Source organism: Rattus norvegicus, chromosome 5, assembly GCF_036323735.1.
Source record: "Rattus norvegicus strain BN/NHsdMcwi chromosome 5, GRCr8, whole genome shotgun sequence".
Lineage (NCBI taxonomy): Eukaryota > Metazoa > Chordata > Mammalia > Rodentia > Muridae > Rattus > Rattus norvegicus.
The window spans coordinates 21,642,361-21,648,222 of NC_086023.1; the positions used below are offsets into that span (position 1 = coordinate 21,642,361).

Below are 5,862 nucleotides of genomic sequence, written 5' to 3' on the forward strand. Positions count from 1 at the left end.
CATCATGCACCCTAATCCCACTCATCCCCCACTCCCCTCACACTTGCTCTTTACCCTTGCAACCTCCTCACCAATAGAGAAAAAAAATTACATTATGGAAGCTATAGGCTGTCCCACAGTATACCCTTCTGTCTCCCACCTGCCGTAGATGGTGAGGGACAAGTGAGGGGAGAAGGGCAGCTTTCCCTCTGCCATTGCCCAGTAGGCAAGAGCCCAGGATCCTCTGCAGGCTGGCTCACCTGCAGCCACCACATCCAAGGCTAGCTCTCTGTGTTGCCCAGGCGAGGTACAGGGTCCTTGCTCCTGAATGCTATAGTGCACGAGGGGCAGGGTAAGCTCTTCTACTTTCATGATGGTCAGGTCTCCTGCCTGCCACAGTTGTTGAGGGTCAAGGGGAGAGAAGGGTATCTCTCCTTTGTCCATGCTACCTCATGGGAGGCAAGTGGTAGGACCTGCTCGCTCATGTTCATATCCACACTGTTCAGGGCCTGCTCTCACAAGTGCTGCAGCAGTCAGATCTCTTGCTCTCATGCCCCCAGGGCCAGCTCTCCCACGATGCTCAGGTGAGGGGTGGGGCCAGTTCTGCACAGGCCACAGACATCAACACGACCCTGAGCGACAGAACAGACCAGAGACGTCTGCCTGGCCTTTCGTGGTAACAGAGCCCTGCTACTGCCACAGACACAGATGTGACCCCCCCTACCCCCTCCAGTGGCAGCGCAGGTCAGGACCCCACCATAGTGCCAGGTGCTAGCATTGGCTACTCACATCAGGCTGTCCCTTACTACCCTGGACTCTCCAGTTCTGCCTCTCTTCATTGTGCACATGTCCGTCTGTTTCTCCTTTCTCTTCCATCTCTGCACCACTTACTCGCTCCTCTTAGTGGTGCCCAGGGCCTCTGAATGCCTGGGATCCTCTCAAGAGTGGTCTTATGGTGCTAATCTGGTGGTCATCTTGGGCTCAATCCTTGCACACAAGTGGGCCTTTTTTGATGATGGTTGTCTGTCTTGGGCTCAGTGTCTATAGGTCAAAACACAGCATGGACATAGTCTCTCTCCCCTCTGCCACCTACCGAGGAATATGTGACACAGCAGCCACACCTGCCATGCCTCTAGGGGCAGGTCATTTATTTTTTAAATAGGTGTTTTTAGAATAATTTCCATGACAATTATAAATTAACACTGCCAACCACAAAAAGGACAAAGAGATGGGAAATAGCTCTGTAGGTGGAAGGCTTAGCATTCTTGAGGTACTAGGTTAAAACAGTGACGTTTATGTATAGCCATCTTCCGTGGCTCACAGTAGTAATTCCAGCATTCAGAAGGCTGGAGTTTGAGTCTAGCCTGGGCAACAAAGTGAACTCCAGGCCAGTCTAAGTAACAGAAAGAACTTATCTCAAAAATGGAACAAAACGAAACAAAACAAAACAACAAAACCCCATTGACTACCACCACCAAAAGAACAAAAGTTAAAACCAAAAACCAGATAAGTAAATAATGAAACATGCTATAATCACACCGAATAGATAATTTTAATATCTCCCCGACTCAGTTTACCTTGTGCATTAGCCATTTCTATGTTACCATAGTAACTACCGCATTCTCAACCAACTGATCTACTTGGATCGTGTAAGGTATTTATGCCATCTCATTAGAATAAAGTGGCTTTTGGTGAATATTTCATTAGTTAAATTATCACTGTAGTGTTCACAGGACAGCTTTCCCGAGCCCCATGTACTGATCACTAAATACAAAATGTTTTTAGGGATCTTGTAAGTTTCGTTTTGTTTTGTTGAGGTGGGATCTTACAATACAGTCAGGCTGGTCTCGAACTCTCGGTCTCCCTCCTTCAACCTCCTGAGTATCAAAACTACAGAGTTCTTGACTGCCAAGCTGCAGTTGGTTTTCAAAGAGCTGTAGTGAGTTGGCCATGTAGGGAGGATCCTGTTTTACAACTTCAACAGCACTAAGAAATAGGCATATGTGTCTTTTAAAATACCTTATTTTTAATGTGCAAATCTCCAAGCACTTGAGAGATGACATTTTTCCTGTGATTCCTATTTGTCTCTTAAATGAATTTGCTTTATTTCAAACCCACTTTTCAAGACTTTTCTTTATTCTCTTTTGGGGGGGGGGCAAGATGAGTTTTCATTTTCATTTTTCTGTTGTCACATTCTAACAAAACAAGTTTTCTCAGTCCACTGTCTGTGTTTTATTTATGTTATGATGTTCAGAAATCCTCTCCACTGTGTAATTAATCCTGGCAATCTCTTCCATAGCTTTCCCATTGCTTTCATACTTTGAAATCTTTTCCCTCTCCGACTTTATAATAACCTTTCATTCTGTCTTCTTCCAGTGTTACATATGGCCTCTAGTCCATCTGGAAATGATTTTGGTATGTGGTATGTAAAGTATTTATTGAAAAAAATACTTTTAGTAAAACTGATGTGCGGCTAGACTCTTTGAAAACAGGAAGCATGTTTTATTCACTCTTGGGGTTCCTTGGCTTTCCCAGACAGAAACATGACTAGCCAGCCTCTGTTTCCTTAGGTTCTAGAAGCCTGAGCATATTTAGGACCAATGGCTTTCACAGTTGATATTATGGAAGAGGCAGTACCCATGACAATCAACATGACTGGTGTCCCTATATCTCCCCACTTGGCTTGGGGACACCTTCCACCCTAAGTCTCTGCAGACTCAGAAAATGTTCCTGTAACCCCTGGAGATTTCCTGTCTCTGGCCAGCAGCACCTCCTGGTGTCTGTCTCCTTTCCTTTGTGTGGGCTGACATGCCACATGGGCAAATTCCTCCCCAGTTGAAGAACACGATCGAGGAGAAACCATTTTCTGCTTGCCTTTTATGTATGCATGTATGTATGTATTTTTGATATGGAGTAGAGGAACTATTGTGGGTGGAGCTGTTCCTTAGTGACTAATGCTATGCATGTCCCACACCAATGTCCAGAGTCGTGAGTCCCAATTGCAGCTCTGACTGGGAGTTTAAAACAAGGTCTATAAAATGTGCTAAAATTGAATTTTATTAGACAAAGAAGAATCTATGAAATTTTCAGAGGACAGAGAGTTTCAAGAGCCTAGTAGTTCTTTAGTAGTTAGTGTTTGAACCTAATTTGAAGGCAATAAATGATAGTGTTGCTCTAGAGAATACATTGTTGACTACATTTGAAACCTTCTCGAATATCCCAGAAAGATGCTAACAAGTATGAGTCAAAGCGTGACTACCAGGAAAGCCAAGAGAAACCCCGGAATAACATTCTTCCTGCACAGCCAAGACCTGAGTCAACCGACTGTGTGTACAGAATAAGCCTGGGGAGGAATTATTCCGGCTGAAATCACAATAGCAGCAAGTCATGACTAATTATGGGAAATTCACTGAAGTGGACCATTAATGATGGCTGCGGGATCTACTAAGTCACCCCTTTGCCATAGCATTTAAACAATATGAGAGAAAATATATACGATTTATTCTTCGGAGAGTTCTGTGGCAGGGCTCCTCATTTCTCTGGGTCCTAAACCTTTCTCAGCATTTGACAGATGTTTCCTTGGACTGACGGTAGGTACAGTGTGTTCTCCTGTGCCTCGCTGTTCTGAAAGCGGGAGAGTCTACCTCCAGTTCTAAATCAAGGCAGTTCCACACCTTGGCCTCTCAGAAGAGCACAAGCCACCAGCCCTGGCTACCCATGCTCCCTAACCTCCTGCCTTTCTCTGCATACCCTTCCCTGTCCCATCGACCCTCAGCTCTCTCTCTGTGATGGAATTCCCTGCTTTGCAGGCTGCTCTTTGTCTCATCCTCCCCAGCTTCCTTTCCTTAGCTGACCGTGTGGCGGCTTTTTCATCTTTTAGGCGTTCCCCTTAGGACGGAGCTTGCCCCGTGTTAGTAGTGCGTGCTGTAGAAAGAGTGGTTCTCGGGTGTGTGAATGCACATACAGCAAGGCGATGAAGGGGAATGCTTTGTTTGTAGTGTCATCTGTTTCCTAAAACTCATATTTAAGCGCAGCATGGTGATAATCTCAGCACCAGGGAGCGTGAGACAGGTGGATTGTGGATTAAAGGCCAGCTCAGGATGACAAGGTGGATCAGTAGGTCAGAGTATTTGTTACTAATCTGAAAGAGTTTGCTCCCCAGAACCCACATGGTAGAGAGAACTGACTCCTACGAGTTGTCATGGTATGCATGTACAAACACACACACACACACACACACACACACACACACACACACACCCATTATGTGATTTTTTTTTTTTTTTTAGAAAAAGGAGGTAGCCTCGGCTACATAAAGAGACCCTGCCAGAAAAAACAAACAAAATACTATATCATAGTTCAGAATTAGGGTTAGAGTTATTATGTGGAAATAAGTTCCTAAGGCACACCTATGCTTCCGGCTTTGTTTGTTTTAAATTCACTTTAAAATTTCCTCAGTTGCGTGTAAATAACAGAATCCCAGAATTACGATAGAGCATGAGAGCATAGCATGCACACCAGTGCTGCAGGCCCAGCACTCCCTGTGCTGGTTGGTGGCGTTGGTGTCTCAGGTTACCTCCAAGCAGCACACTGAAACGAATACCTTCAGACTTTCTTGGGTAGAATCCAGTGTCTTCTTTCTTTCAAAAGGAAGGATTTAATTTTCCTCATTCTGAGGCTGAGGCAGGAAGATTACAAGTTTGAGACAAATGTTTGTAGTTTGTTCGCTGGTTTGGCTTTTAAAGGTTTATATATTTTTCTTTAACGTGTATACATGTTTTGCCTGCTTGTGTATCTGTGTCCCACATGTGTGCAGTGCCTCTGGGGGCCAGAAAAGGGCATTAGATATCCTGAACCTGGAGTTAAGTTACAGACCTTTGTGAGCTCCCATGTGGGTGCTAGTAATCAAACCAGGTGCTTCTGGAAGAGCAGCAGTGCTTTAACCACTGAGCTGTCTTCCCCAGCTCTCTCTGGACAAGTTTTGAACCAGCAACAGGCTGTCTCCAAAGTTAATTGTTTCCGGCTCCTATTTGCAGGAAATAAGTCACAATTTCAGTATTGCTTCTTGAATTTATGTGTGGCTGTGCTGACTGACAGCGTTTATCACTCCCTCTTTGCCTTGTTTCTTGATGTCCAAACATTTTTTTCTCCTAAGGTTATTATTTTTTGATGCAATTGTTTTTTTTCTCTTACTTTGAAAGACCCCCGGATCGGGGAGACCCTCACTCAAGTCTCGGGATGACGCGACCCCTCAAGAACTCACATAAGACCGTTCTTGCTGTAATTACACGAGGTTTATTGATAGGAACCGGGCTCGAGACTCGTATCCCACGCAGGAGTAGAGGAGTTCGACGACTGAGTAGCTGGGAGAAGGGGTATTTAAAGGAAGAAACCACAACCCAAGGGGGTAGGGATGTCGAGAATACCAGTGAAAAATCACAAGAAGAAGCTTCCTGTTTCTCAAGATTGTTCTTTAAGATTTTAATCTAACTTTATGGTCAGCTAGTTCCTGGGAGAGAGTTGCTGAACTGGCTGGTGTAATTGCAGTTCCAGGGCCCGACCAGTTTTTTTCTTCTGCTCTAAACTTTTGCCTAGGGGGAGCAACCTTAAAACTTCTACCTTTCAACTTATCATTAAATTATCCCCGGAGTTTCCATGGAAATGCCCTCTCAATTCACTCAAATCTAAAGGTTCCTTCTCTTCACTCTGTTTTGACCTCTTCTCTGCTGCACCAATGCATGACGGACAGCGTCTGTCTGTCTGTATCCTCATGTTCCCTTCTTGTGTTTTCTTCTATCTTGGTTCATGCTCTTGTGATGGGAGACTATCTTCTGGAGTAGATTCCTAAGTAAGGATGCACATGAGTACATTTTTGAGATGACG

General features: G+C 44.6%; 1 non-coding gene across 1 annotated transcript; it reads right to left on the bottom strand.

The window, feature by feature from the left end:
* Positions 1-993: 993 nt before the first annotated feature.
* Positions 994-1,122, bottom strand: LOC120103319 (small nucleolar RNA SNORA17). Its single transcript, XR_005505389.1, has one exon. It is a non-coding gene; the product is annotated as a small nucleolar RNA SNORA17 (small nucleolar RNA).
* Positions 1,123-5,862: the final 4,740 nt, after the last annotated feature.